This window comes from Myodes glareolus, chromosome 18 (genome assembly GCF_982192425.1).
Source record: "Myodes glareolus chromosome 18, mMyoGla1.1, whole genome shotgun sequence".
In the NCBI taxonomy this organism is placed as follows: Eukaryota; Metazoa; Chordata; class Mammalia; order Rodentia; family Cricetidae; genus Myodes; species Myodes glareolus.
This window is the reverse complement of record NC_142043.1, coordinates 68,417,047-68,430,245: the sequence shown is the minus strand read 5'-3', so window position 1 is coordinate 68,430,245 and position 13,199 is coordinate 68,417,047.

The following is a 13,199-nucleotide window of genomic DNA, read 5'->3' as shown; positions in this document are numbered from 1 at the left end:
CCTCTGCTCCTGGAGTTGGATGAGGAAGTTTGAGTGCACGTGATTATTCCTTGATCCCTGCTGGGGTCAGGTGACAGTCCCTACTGGGGACAGGTGAAGGTGGAGTGCATGTGATCAGTCCTTGACCTCTACTGGGGTCAGGTAAGAGTTCCTCCTTGGGTCAGGTGACAGTCCCTTCGCAGCCCCTTCCCCATTTGGTGCCATGGTATAAAAGCTAGCCCCAGCAGTACAATAAACGAGCTGCTGTTTCACCTCAACCTCGTGCTCTGTGGATTTCATTCAACCTGGACACCCTCCGCCGAGACTCGTGGTTCCAGACCGTGCTGGCGCGGTAGTTTTGGGTCGGAACTGGGAGGGAAGGGGAGTTACTGTTCTTTATAGGGGCTGAGCTGTGTACATACGGCTACCCTGCATTTGCTGGTCTTCCTGCGCATGAACTGGAACAAAAAGCTGTTAGCTGCAGCCATCACACCTGAATCAGCTGCTAGACACAAGGCAGCGCTCTTCACGTATGAAATAACTTTGTAATATTAGTCCTGGGGCTGCCAGGCTTTTATTTTGAGAAGGTGGATTGTGGAGAGGATTCCTGTGAGAATGGCCGTCTTCTTGCCCTTTAGTTTCTGTCTAATCTCATTCCCATTTAGGAGACACCCTCTGCATGGTTTGAATTATTTGGTTTTAGTTTTTTTGTTTGTTTTTGTTTTTTTTAGATGGGATTTCTCTTGTAACAGCCCTGGCTGTCCTAGAACTCTAGTATATATCAAGTTGGCCGTGAACTCAGAGATCCGCCTGCCTCTGCCTCCCAAGTGCTGGGATTAAAAGCATGCACCACTGAAAAAAACATTTTTAATTCAGTGTACTTAAAGTTTTTAAGTTTGCTTATTTGCTTTCAGTTGAGATACAGCCACACAGGAACAAGAGCAGACACAGCATCTTTACCAGAAGAGAATGATGGTTAATCCTTCCAGGTCCATAGCTACCTATAATAAAAGTCTTTCCTGTAGTTTAGGATGGCCTCAGTCTCCTGGGTCCACCTGCTCCCACTTCCCACGTGTGAGTGTAGGCTCACACGTGTGCCACTCTATTCCTGATTTGAGGAAGCATAATGCTTCCCTGTGTCTTTCATTGTGACCTTAGTCACAGATCTGTCAAGGTCACCATCACCTGCCCCTGGCGCTGACCTCAGCACTGGTTCTCACACACACTGTGATTGTCTCCATGTCTTCCCAGCAGAGTGTCCAAGAGCGCGCTCAGGGCAGGAAGGAAGGGAAGACAGGGAGCAGCTGTGTGAGTGGAGGGGCGCGGAGCCAATACACCAACATGCGGTGAAATTTACAAAGGGCCCTGTAGATGTGTCCAGGAAGCCTAGTGAAAAAGCAGAACACACTCTGACGGTGGCGTTGCTAGGCGTGTTGTGGGGCAGGGGACTGACTCCCGCTGGACTGCAGCTCCAGTCCCCTCTGAAGCAGGGTCTCAGTAAATTTTCCCAGGCTGGCCTTGAGCTTGTGAGTCCACTACCTTAGCCCGGATGACAGACATGCCTGCTAGGCGGGTGATGAGCACACCCCATAACCTCATTGTGTAAGGCCCAGTTTAGAGACAAGGGGCTGCCTACTGAAGGGGTGAGATTGGATGAAACTGATTCCAAAGTTATTCTGTATCAGAACTTGCTTTCGATGCCCTGGATAGAAGCCAGCAAACACTTCAGACAAGGCAACTGAAGAAAACACCGAGATTCAGGGTGGGGCAGGTTGTGGGAGTGGTATGGCTAGAGAGACACAGTCCATCTTTTTTAATGTAAAATTACATTCATGCATGTGTATGGGCATTTAAGGCTTGCACGAATCGGTTTTTCCACGTGTGGGTCCCAGAGATAAGGGTACCAGGCTTGGCAGCTTTCTCTGTGTGCGCCATCCTGCCGGCCCTCTGTTCCCTTGTAAATACATGGTCTGACAATGAGCGTTGTGTGTGGTCAGTTTTCACCAAGCCCAATTAAATGAATTTAGCTCGCAAATTGTTAAGAAGTGGGAAAGCGCAAACAGAATGAGCTCAGAGCCGAGGGAGCCCCCTTTGATGCTCAGCTATAGGACGAGATGTTTTGGACAGACTTAGGAAGTCCTTGTAAGATTTGGGGAACATTTTGCCTTTGCCATTACTATTTTTTGTTAATCCTGCTGGTTTTCTAATTGGAGTTGACAATATAAATCTCAAACATAAGAAAGGAATTGGACCAGGCAGTGAAGGCACACATCCTTAGTCTCAGCACTTGAGAGGCAGATACCTGTGAGTTCAAGGTCAGCCCGTCTACAGAGCTAATTTGAGGACAGCCAAGGATACAAAGAAACCCTGGTTTGAAGAACACGGTATATACTCACGGTATGGTTATTAGACATAAAGCGAAGGAAAACTAGCTTACAGTCCACAACCCCAGAGAAACTAGGTAACACCCTAAGAGAGGCATGCATGGATTCCCCTGGAAAGGGGAAATAGATAAAAATCTCCTGAGTAAACTGGGGAGAGGGGAGGAGGAGGAGAGCATGAGAGAGAGAAAATGGGACAGTGGAGTTGGGGGAGGGACAGAGGGAGAGCAAGGAAGGACATCTTGGTGAAGAGAGTCATTATGAGGTTAGGGAGAAACCTGTCACTATGGAAATTCCCAGGAATCCACAAGGATGACCCCAGCTAAGACTCCAAGCCATAGTGAAGAGAAGAATCTCCTGTGTCAGTGCCGTCAAATCACTGAACAAACCAAAGAACAGATACTGAAAGCTGGAAGAAGACACGGTCACATCACAAACTGTCAGAACAGCTGATTTCTTTTCCAACGGAAACTGAAAGCCAGAATGTCTCGGGATGTCCTGAGAACCGCAGCTGTCAACCTAGACGACTCTACCAAGCACAATTACAGCTGAGGGAGGAATGAAACTGCCCCTGATAAACACAGACGAAATGAACGTATGAGCATACAGTCAGCTACTGTTGAGAGAAACTCAGGGCATCTAAGAGGCCAAGATGCTAAGAGCACGGCCCACAGAGCTGACTGAATGTGCGCCCAGAGACTGCAGCGACCATCACAGACCCTGTATGGGTCTGAGCTAGGTCCTCGACGTGTACATTATAGTTGCATAGTTTGGCACTCTTGTGGGACGTATCAGCACAGTGGGAGTGACAGTATCTGAGTTTTTTCCCTGTGCTTGGGACCCTTTTCCTCCTTCTGGGCTGCCTCATTCAGCCTTGACTGAAAAAGAAGCAGCCCTAACAGTAGTTAAGTGAAGGTTGGGAAAACACTGCACACTACAAAATCAGCAAAATGACAACGAGTTCACACCTTCAACTGGACATCAGTGGTCTTGGTTCCCCATCCAAAGACACAGAGGGGATCAGAACACAGGAGCTCCCACTATGCTGCATCCAAGGAACACACCCCAGCATCAAGGATGAAGGGCGGGCATGGGTACCCCAATCAAGGAGCCAGGAAGTAAACTTGAGTTGCTATCTAATATCTTGACAAGACAGCATTCAAGCTAAACTCATCAGAGGGGATGACTTAACATTGACTAAGGGAACAATTCATCAAGCTAGCATTAGGATTCTATGTGGGAGAAACAGGAGCAGGCTCAATTTCATAAACCATACACAACTAGATACAAAGTTACAGATTAACCCCATTCATAAACCATACACAACTAGATACAAAGTTACAGATTAACCCCAAGACATAGCGGGTGACTTCAACTCCCTCCCAGCACCAAGAGACAGCTTGTTCAGGCAAAAATGAAACAAACCCTGGAGCTAAAGGACCTCTCTACAGAACACTCTCCCAAATGTTACAGAACTCAGTCTTAGCAGGTCCTGGGACTCACCATAAAATAAGTCTAAACACATCCAGGGAAGCAAATTATTCCCTGTATTCTCTCTGGCCATAGTGGAAGGAAACGAGGAATCGTCTGTAAGAAAAAACTGCAGGACACAGACCTCGGGGATTGGACGAGCAGGTCACTGAAGAAACCAAGGAGAAACTACGAGTATACTAGAATAGAAACAAACCTCACCAGAGCCTGGGGGAGTCGATGGACGCCGTCCCGAGTAGAAGGGTTCCACTCTGCCTAAGTTACAGAGTCAGAGTGGCCTCAAACACGATGATGCTCAAGCAGTGGAAAAGTAAGAATGAGCCAAGTTCAAAGGCAGGTAAGGGGGGGGGGTAAGCAGGACAGAAATTAATAAAAAATAAAAGCAAATCAAAGAGTTGGTTCTTTGAAATGATAAACAAAATTGACAAACTGTTAGCTAAATTAAACAAAAGAAAGATGCCTCGGTTTAAGATGTTTAGAGGTGAAAGAGAAATGTTACAACATATGCCAAACCTGAAAATCACAAGGACATCCTGTACTTTAAAAAGCTGTGTTTGGGCTGGGAGTGGTGGTAGAGGCATGCAGGTCTCTCCGTGTTAGAGTTCAGTATGGTCTACAGAGTTATCGGCCAGTCAGAGATACATAGAGACCCTGTCTCAGTAAAACATGCAAATCTTTGTCTGGGATTCATAAATACGGTGGGGCTCAGCAGAATCTTGTAACGGACCACTGTCTAATTGCCAGCGCCCACACTGGGTAACCGCAGCCCCCTATAGCTAACTCTGCAGGGACCCAGTGCCTCTAGCGTCTTCTGGCACCTGTATTTCTATGCACACACAATTAAAACAAAACAGATCTGTATGGGACTGCAGAGATGCCCCAGCAGTTAAGAGCACTGGTTGCTCTTCCATAAATCTAGGGTTCAATCCCCAGCACCCATAAGGCTGCTCACAACCATCTGTAACTCCAGTCTCAGGGGATCTGACACGCAGGGTCTTCTGGCCTCTGTGGGCACCAGGTGGTGCTACCAGGTGGGTTCCTAGGGAGAGGGATAGTAAAACTTTTACAGGTAATATGATAATCAGGGGATAATAGAGTTAAAAGGTGGATAGGAATGGCAGGAGGAAGTGAGGGAAATGTGAGGGTTGGGGAAAACTCAACCAAAAATGAGTACATAGAAAAAGCCATATAGAAAATCACTTTATGGGAGGTGCGGTGGTGGCCCACACCTTTAATCCCAGCACTCCGAAGGCAGAGGCAGGCGGATCTCTGTGAGATCAAGGCCAGCCTGGTCTACAGAGTGAGTTCCAGGACAGGCTCCAAAGTTACAGAGAAACCGTGTCTCTAAAAATCAACCAACCCAACCAAATAAATAAATAAATAAATAAAAAGTAAAGAAAAGGCCTTATGTGAAAACCACCTTATGGGCGGTGTGGTGGTGGCGCATGCATTTAATCCCAGCACTTAGGAGTCAGAGGCAGGCAGATCTCTGTAAATTTGAGATCACTAATCTACAAAGTGAGTTCCAGGGCAGCCATGGCTACACAGAGAAGCCCTGTCTTGCAAGAGAAAACAAACCAAACCAAAAAACCCAAACAAATGCCTTATGAGCTAACTAGAAGGTCTAATTAATTTTTGAAAATCTGGATATACCATAAGTAATGGTGCTCTCAGAAACCATAGCTACATCAAAATCCCATTGCCAAGTGTGTCGCCGGCCAAGAAGCCCTGAGAGGTTCTCAAGACCGGGTGGCTCTTGCCATGGCTCTTGGTCCCTGCTCCACTTTGCTTTCCATTGCTGTGATGAAAGACTAACCAAAAGCAGCACGGGCTTTGTTCAGCCTGCCCTTCGGATCACTGTCTGTCATCGAGGGAAGCAAGGACAGGAACTCACGCAGAAGACATGGAGGGATGCTGCTTGCTGGCTCACTGGCTCGTGTTTCAACAGATCTCATATACAGCCAGGACCACCTGCCTTGGGGTGGCACTGTCCCCAGCGGACTGGGCCATCCTCCATCAATTAACAGCCAACATCAGCCACCTAGACACACCTACAAGCCACTCTGATGTAGGCATTGCCGGTGGAGGCTTTCCTCAAGGGTTGACCCTGGGCTGTGTCATGTTCACAGTTAAAGCTAACTGGGGCAGTCACCACCAGAACCAGATCCAAGACCCCGATGCTGAAGACGCAGTGTGCACTCTGGATGCAGCCTGCAAGCAGATCAAGCTGGGGCTGAATTAAACACGTCCTCCCTGGTGGCCTAACATTCACAGCACCCAAAGGTGCTGTTTGAGCTGCTGGGGAAGAGAAAACATTTGCCCAGCTTGGTCCTGTGTGGCATAGTGCACACTTTCTGGACAAGATGCACCCAACGGCACAGTAATAGCATAGCTGTTCAGGGGGTCACCAACAGCTTTCTGATTGACTCAGGCCTGGTCAATGGGAAGGTGCGCATACCTGGTACAGTATGTCTGGGTGAAACCTGATGTCCAAGGAGATCACGAGCCCTGCTCATGGGGGTGGGGGTGACGTATTGCTGAGGTAAGACAGAGCTGCCTTCTAACCCCATCTGTGTTCCCAGACTAGCACTGTCCTCCCTGCAGCCAGAGAAGACGCTGTTCGTAGCGGCCAATGACTGGGACAGGCTCACACCTGGTCAAAGTTCTGGATCAAGTGATTGCTGATGGCTCCGCCCTAAGCGACACATAGATTTTAACCTGTACATGGCCTAAGGGACATCATGGAACAGGGGCAGAAAGTCTGTAAAAGCCTGAGGCTGGGATGGAGGGAGGGCTCAGAAACACCGCCCAGCGGGTATGACGTGGCGGAAGCAATCTTGAACCCACAGCGCTGTGATGACCGTTTTCAGGGCGTTACCTAAGAGAGGAACCTGGAGCAGATCCGTACATATGTTCCTAAGGGAGGAATAAATTACAACTGGGAAGTCAGTGGGGTCTGAGTGATGCGGTACCCTGGGAGGGGGAGGCAGCAGGTAGTTTCCGATGACAGAAATACCAAGAGGTCCCCTCCTAGACCGGCCCCTTTGGAGACAGTCAGTGTAGGAGGTGATCTTGAACCACAAGATGGAGCCAAATCCCAAACCGTCCCAGGCAGTTGTCCTAAGCCGAGGTGAGGTGACAGGCTTGCCTATCTGAGGTACAATTTCACTAAATTGTTCAGGGTCCCTTCTAACTTGTGATCCCTCTGCCTCCGCCTCCTGTGTACTCAGATTACTGGCTTGTATCACCAGGAAGCTAGAGGAAAATATCCCGAGGAGAGAGACCTCTTGTCTCCAAAGACCCACAGGATATGGGGAGAGTGAGAGTCGGGGACCGGAAGCCAGGGTTGTTTGAGCAGAGTTGGTCAGCGAAGCCACTAAGAATCGGAACCACAGAAGTGTGAACGGATGTCGAGTTGGTGCCAGATCTTGGTGGGAGGCTTCTGAGGGGCGTGCGAGCCATGCAGCGCCAGGTCACAGACTTGCTGGCCACTGCGGGATTTCCATGACACCGGAACAACGTGGATGAGGCAGATGAGGGGCGCGCATTCAGATCTCTGCGATAACCCCAGAACCTGGTCCTTTCCAGCATCACCCTATTTTCCCCTGTCCATTTGTGCCGAACCCACCAACAGAAGTCATTTTTGGAAAGCGGGGAGCATCCTGGGCCTTTGTGAGCACAGCAGTGTCTGTTCTAAGGTCGTGGCGAGTCCTTTGGGCGGTGATGCAGAGGAAGAATAACACAGTATCAGGCAGAGCTTCTCAGCCACACGGACAGTCCGACCTCAGGAAGCCAAGTGTCTGGAATGGTACTTTCCTCCTCCTAAGGGAAGGGGAATGGGGGCCTAGAAGGCAGAATAACACTTGTCCTTGCTTCCCGTGGATTTAGGTTTGTGACACAGGCAACAGCGATGTCACCTCAGAGACCCCTCCTCCTCTTCTGGTTTTGAATTTCCCAAGCCTGCTTGCTACTAACTACATCAATTGTCCCAAACATGGGTGAGGGTGCCTTGGAATGCAAGGCAGAGAGGGAGACCCTCCCAGCCCAGAGTACACTGTGGCCGCTCCCCATCATCACCCAAGGCAGGGAGGCCCCAAGGGTGAGGGAGCCGAGGCCGGGTGCATTCTTTGCAGGCTCTAGGAACCACCTCTCACCAAAGGCTTTGCCTGCCTCTAGTCCAGGGAACAGCAGCCACTAAGAATCGTGCAGGGTTGTACACAGCACACCCTTGCTTGGAATAAGCATCATGCTGGCATAAGCTCTCCAGACAGAGGCAGGAAAAAAGGGACTTCTCCGGGCCCCCAGTACTGAGTGAAAATTGTGGTACAGACCCTTTAAATAATCACGAGCGAGAGACGATCCAACATGATGGCCTCACAGCAGGATGGTTTTGAGCCAAAGTTACAGTTTAAAGATGGTTCCAAACTCTAGACTTTATGAATAAGATATGAAATACATATGAATAACATATGAAAAGCACTCAGCAAGCTGGGCCTGGAACCCCCGCCACTGGAGGCTGAAGCAGGAGTTGAAGTTCAGGGCCAGCCTGGGCTACAATGAGCCAAAGCCAGCCTAAGCACCTTAGGAAGATCCTGCCTCAAAATAGAAATGAAGACAGAGTTGCGTGGAAGAGTACTGCCTAGCGTGGCTCCCATCCCCAGTGAGAAAACAACTCACTCATCACGTGACCTAGATGTGTGTCAGTCAGCATGATGAAACTGGTGCAGGCTAACGGAAGCAGGCTGGGGTGGGAACACATTAAACAGAGTTAAGCAGACTGTGCCAAGTGCTGAAAGTGGCAGGCACAGACTTTCCTTGTTCTACAGGAGCAAGACGTGTGAAAGGCAGACACACCAGAGAGTGCTGTGTTTCACAGAGAGTCAGAATGGGGGTGGGGGAGGGGAGGACACGGTTTCACAGTACTGACATTTAATGTGGGCTTGGGGGCCGCCAGGCAGGGTCTTGGCAGAGGAAGGTAAGTCTGGCACACAGAGTAACTCGTGCAAAGTCAGACAGGCTTGTGAAAGTTGTGACGTGGGCAGCAGTGATTTGGGGGAAGTTTCTAGGGGTTAAAGGATCTTCACCCTGTCGAGAAGGGGCACGGCACGCGTGTGAGCGCGAGGCAGGAGGAAGGGGAGGTGCTGCCCAGACTCACACCGAGTCTCAGAACTCTGAATGTCCGTTGGCTTTTCAGTTGGAAGCTGAGCAACTAGAGACATTGCTTAGACGTTCTCGTGGGGACTGCTTCAACCTTGACCTTCATACCGCTCAGGACACTGTCCAAGGGTCAGCGGGGAAGAAGGCCATGTTCCTCCGCCCACATCACATACAGCTGGCCTCCTTCGCATGCGCTCTCTGAAGCCAAGGGGCATGTGACCCAACAGAATGAGGTCCCAGCCATAGAAGCTGGAAACAAGGAACCAGAGACCCTGATGAGATCCCAGGGTGACTCGCTCAGTGGACAGGAGTGTCTGACTCAGTTATCTACCTCGGAGGGAGCTTCTGCTACTTTAGAGAATCATTGGCTGGGCTTTGGAGTTGGTTTTGTTTTTTAGAAAATCTGGGATCTGTCTGTATTTTTTTTATTGTTTTTGCTGGTAGTGGTGATCCTTAGTTTTTAATAGTTGGAAGAAGTAGGGATTTTGGTGTGTGTGTGTGTGCGCGTGTTTTTTTTTTTAAATAAACATACTGATTTATTTTTGTTTACCCATGTGAGAAGTAAGAGCCAAAGGGGCCTAGAAAGAGAACAAACACAATTGGTGGCGGCCACTTGCTCCAGGCCTGCCACGGGGGAAGTGGATTTCGCAGGACACCATGTCCTCACCCTGGTCACTTAGGTGTTCCTAGCTTGTGCCGGCAAATCTCTGCTGTATTTGACATGGAGCAGGACGCCCCTCTAGCCTCCTGTCTTCCCTCTCCCAATAACCTGTGGGCAAGGCTGGACTGAACTCAGTAATTTTGAAAAAGTCAAAAGGCTTTAAAAAAAAATTTTTTTAAACCCTTTGCAGAGTGGAGAATGAATGGAGGGTGTTCTTGCCAAATTCGGTAAACACGGGCTGGGCGCTTACAAGTGTCTCTCTCCCCGATTTCCCAGAAATAAGTGTTTCTGCTCATTTGTTTTTTAATCTCATGCCAAAATCAAGGGGGTGGGGAGAAGAGGGAGGCCGCAGAACGCCAGGTATGAGTGAAGGCAAAAACAAGGTCTCATCTCAGCCCTGAACCCTTCTGACCCCCTCAGACATCCTCAGGATCTTGCTAATTGGTGACGCAAACACTAATTGGTGAGCAAACACTTCCGGGAGGTTTTTTGTTGTTGTTGTTTTTTTTTTTTTTTACCTGATCAAAGGTTGGGAGGGTACCTGATGTGTCTGAATTTTGATTGGTTCATGAGAAGCACAACCAAAATCAAGCAAAAAGGAAATGAACTGGATCCCCAGGGAAATGGGAAATCATCCGAAGAAGGAGAGCTGGGCATTGGCTCTGCCGATGACTCCTTGTGGGCAGTGATATAACCGGTGAGCCCTGAGCCAGCCAGAGTCAGAAAAAACTGCAGAAATGGGACTGGTGTTGGAGGGGGTGGGTGTGATCCTTGACAATGGCTCCCAAATAATGATAGGGGGACCTATTCTTAGTTACGAATGCTTGGCCTTAGCTCAGGCCAGCCACCATCCAGTTTCTCTAACTTAACCTGTTTCTCTTCACCTATGTTGTCCCCAGGGCCTTTACCTTTCTTTCCTTATGTGTGTATTACTTTCCTGCTTCTTCCGTGTCTGTCTGTCTGTCTAGCAGCTCCCTCATCTTTCTCCTTTCTCTCTCTTTCTCCTCTCAAGCCTAGATTCCTCCTCCTATTTATTCTCTCTGCTGACCAGCCCTGCCTATCCCTTCTCTGCTTAACTATTGGATGTTCAGCTCTTTATTAGACCAATCAGGTGCCTTAGGCAGGCAACACCTCTTTGTTAAACAAATGCAGCATAAACAAATGTAACACACCTTTACATAGTTAAGTAACATTCCACAACATAAACAAATTCGGAGGACCTTTTAAACGTAACATTCCGCAACAGGAAGAGAAGAAATAAAGCCTAAAGCTAAAGAACTGAGATACATGCTGAAGTACCTCTCATCCCAATGGAGGCTGACAGGTCACTGTGAGTTCTAGGCCAGCCTGGTCTACATAGCCAGTTCTAGGACAGCCAGGCTATGTAATGGAACCCTGCTTCAAAACAGAAACAAAATCCATCAAGATGTAGTAATCCATCCCATGTGATAGGAACAGGCGATCACTACCAACTGCTGTAGTCCACTTCCCATTAACAAAATGCTATTATCCTTTAAAAGATGTATTTAGTTCATAACTCTGGAGCATCAGGACATGATGCCAGTCTCCAGTGAGGACCCGAAGACTAAGGATACCCCACAGAGGAAGTGCATGGGAGGAGGAGAGACCACATTGCCAGAGAGGGAGCCAGAGAGAAGTCAGCAACAGGTACCCATTACAACTCACTGACCAGAGCTACCTCAATCCCTCCCTGGGGCAAGGTCCCCAGTGACCTAAGAGCCTCCCCTTGACCTCATATTAAAGGTCCTTCAACCTCAACATCACCAACACTGAGGACCAAGCTGCCACACCATGGGATGGGTGCAAACCACATGCAAATCTCAACACAGAGACTGTTAGGACAGTTGAGAGTTATTGTCTCTAAGGAGGAGGCCACGGTAAGAAAGGAGGTTTGGAGGGGTTTGGTCACAAATCCTGTAAAGATTTTTGGCGTTTAGTCTATGCACAGAGGGGATCTGAGGACGCCATCGCAGAAGTCTCAGTGAGACGCGGGGGAGAGTGGAAGGCTTGGCTGGAGGACAGAAAGGGGAACTGGTGCTGTCATTCTGTGGGGGAGTTTGTGACCTGTGATGGGGGAGCTGGACCCACAGGAAGAGGCGGACCCTGCTGAGCCCAAAGGGAGCCAAGAGAACAAAAGAATGACAAACGGTGATGTCTTCCAAGAGCTAGGCTATCCTCTCTTGCTGCAACCCAACCCCTCACCTCAGCTCAACGGGTACATTCGGGCTGTGAGATCTTGTCCCTGCTCTAAGTACATTGGTCTGGGATGGGTGCTCACCCAGGTTTGGCGAGCTGTTCATTTTCCAAGTATTTGAAAGTGTGACTGGGATTTAGTCCTGCGGGTGGCACTGTCAGGTGAGGGCTGTGGCTAACATGTGGCCGAGCACAGAGGGCTGTGGCTAACGTGTGGCCGAGCACAGAGGTCAGTGGCTAATGTGTGGGTGAGCACAGAGGGCTGTGGCTAACGTGTGGCCGAGCACAGAGGTCAGTGGCTAATGTGTGGGTGAGCACAGAGGGCTGTGGCTAACGTGTGGCCGAGCACAGAGGTCAGTGGCTAATGTGTGGGTGAGCACAGAGGGCTGTGGCTAACGTGTGGCCGAGCACAGAGGGCTGTGGCTAACGTGTGGCCGAGCACAGAGGTCAGTGGCTAATGTGTGGGTGAGCACAGAGGGCTGTGGCTAACATGTGGCTGAGCACGGAGGGCTGCGGCTAACATGTGGCTGAGCACGGAGGGCTGCGGCTAACGTGTGGCCGAGCACGGAGGGCAGTGGTTAACGTGTGGGTGAGCACGGAGGGCAGTGGCTAACATGTGGGTGAGCATGGAGGGCAGTAGCTAACGTGTGGGTGAGCACACAGGGCTGCGGCTAACGTGTGGCCGAGCACGGAGGGCAGTGGCTAACATGTGGCCAAGCACGGAGGTCAGTGGCTAACGTGTGGCCGAGCACGGAGGGCAGTGGCTAACGTGTGGCCGAGCACGGAGGGCAGTGGCTAACATGTGGGTGAGCACAGAGGGCTGTGGCTAACGTGTGGCCGAGCACGGAGGGCAGTGGCTAACATGTGGGCCATGTGGCCCCGCAGAAGACAGGCTACATTCTGCTGGCTTGTCAGGTCCCAGCTCTGTTCCCAGGGGACAGGACCAAACCCGCCCGGAGTTCTGTGTGCCCCCATCTCTGTTCCTTTATGGTAAATGGTATCTCCTTGGGTGTAGAAGATCTTGCCATTGCTGGCAAACAAAACCTTCGACCTAAGACAACCCCACACACACACACTTCCTTGGAATTTTCTGTAGTCTCCTCCCAGTTTACTCTCTCCTGGGAAGTCCACGGAGTCTTCATCAGCCCTTTCCTTCCCAGGACCAAATTCACAGTTTTGGTTCTAATTACATCTTGATCAACTTTGATACTTTAGCAAACCACAAACCTAGTTTTTCTAGAAGGCCTTTTGGTCCAACTCAGACCTCAGGGTTCCCAGCCAAAGGCTCCTATGTCAGAGTCCCTGTTACCAGACTC